At 33.6% G+C, this 1,775-nt stretch overlaps 1 non-coding gene across 1 annotated transcript; it reads right to left on the bottom strand.

Annotated features, from left to right (window-relative positions):
- Positions 1–1,486: 1,486 nt before the first annotated feature.
- On the bottom strand, positions 1,487–1,557 carry LOC114232784 (small nucleolar RNA SNORD50). The gene has a single exon (XR_003618883.1). It is a non-coding gene; the product is annotated as a small nucleolar RNA SNORD50 (small nucleolar RNA).
- Positions 1,558–1,775: the final 218 nt, after the last annotated feature.

The following is a 1,775-nucleotide window of genomic DNA, read 5'->3' on the forward strand; positions in this document are numbered from 1 at the left end:
TAAAGGTTAACCTTTATTTTAATATATTTTTATATTTTTTTGTTAATCCTTGCCCAAGGATATTTTTCCATTGATTTTTAGGGAGCCTGGAAGAGAGAGGGAAAGACAGAAACATTGAGGTGAAAAAAACACATCAATTGGTTGCCTCCTGCATGAGCCTCGACCTGGGAGGAGCCTGCAACCCAGGTATGTGCCTTTGACCGGAATCGAATCTGGGACTCTCTGTTCAAAGGCCAAGCTCTATCCACTGAGCCAAACCAGCTAGGGCAGTGGAGAGCATTCTTGATGGACTGGTTTAAGATTCCATTTGGGGGAGCCAAAACTATAATTAAGTCTTGGTTTGGTGACAGGGGTCATAGTTTAACTCTGTTTTGAGCCTGAGGTCTTGTTTTGAGGAGCACACACCCAATTTAGCTATGCCTCTCAAGGAGGTTGCATTTCCCACTTTGCAAGCTGTTCACCTGAATAAAATTCTCCTTTCCACACACTTCAGATAGGAAATTTTTGTTGACATACAAAAATCTACACATTTTTAAAGTCTGTTATTTGGTTTTTACATACATAAAATCAAATATGCCCCTGAAATCATCAGTACAATCCAGACAGTGAACATATCTATCATCCCTAAAAGTTTCCTTCTGCCCCATTTATAATCCCTCCTTCTAGTCACAATCTTCCATAACTACTCCTCAAATAACCATAGATATGCTTTTGGTTGCTATAGATTAGTTTGCATTTTGCATTTTAGAATTGCATATAAATGGAATAACATAATATGTGCTTGGGGAGGTAATTGGGCTTAATTATTCTGAGATTCATCCATATTACTGAGTGTATCAGTAGTTTATTTCTTTTTATTACTGAGTAATAGTCCATTATATGGATATAGTATAATTTATCTATTCACACATTGCTGTACTTTTAGGTTGATTTCAGTTTCTGGCTATTACAAACAAAGCTATACTATTGTAAACAGTATTGTTTTAAATTTTTTAATAGTTTATTGCTAATGTATAGAAATATAATTGGTTTTTATATTGATCTTATATCCTGTAAACTTATTAAACTTCTTAGTTTGAGTAGCTTTTTATACATTTTATAGGATTTTCTAATATACAGATAATAATGTTATCAGTGAATAAAGACCGTTTTCCTTTTCCTTTCCAATAAAAAATAGAAAATTGCTTAGTTAATCTGCCTGACAGACCCTGCCATCCCCTAAAGGAAAGTGACTTTTATATAACCAATTTGCTTTTTCGTCTAGTATAACTTCTTTGTTCCTGCTCCCTCCTGCTTATGAAAATCTTTAGTTTCTTACAGCTCCTTGGAGCCCCTTTCTATTTGCTAAATTAGATACTTCCAGATTCATGAATAATTGAATAAATCCAATAAGATTTTTTAAGTTTATTCACTTGAATTTTTGTTTTATTTTTTCAGAACTTATTTAAAATTTATTTTCAAAAATATATTGTCTTTATAATGGTTTATCTCCAAAGCGAGATCTGTATTAAGTTTTTCCAACAGAAATTCAGGTTTGGGATAGGATCATCATAGATATAAATTTTGTTTTTAACAGTGTTTTTGGATGATACTTGGTCATGGAAAATTGGAATTTAGGTCACAGATATTGCACTATAAAGCAAAATAATAATCTCACCAGTGTAAACAACCAGTCTGCAAGGCCCCTTCCACTTTATAGAAAGAAAAGTCAAGGTGAAGAGAGGTTACACAGCTTAACCAGGATCACCTTGTGAAGATAAGGCAGAGCTTCTCAG

This window comes from Eptesicus fuscus, chromosome 15 (assembly GCF_027574615.1).
Source record: "Eptesicus fuscus isolate TK198812 chromosome 15, DD_ASM_mEF_20220401, whole genome shotgun sequence".
Classification (NCBI taxonomy): Eukaryota; Metazoa; Chordata; class Mammalia; order Chiroptera; family Vespertilionidae; genus Eptesicus; species Eptesicus fuscus.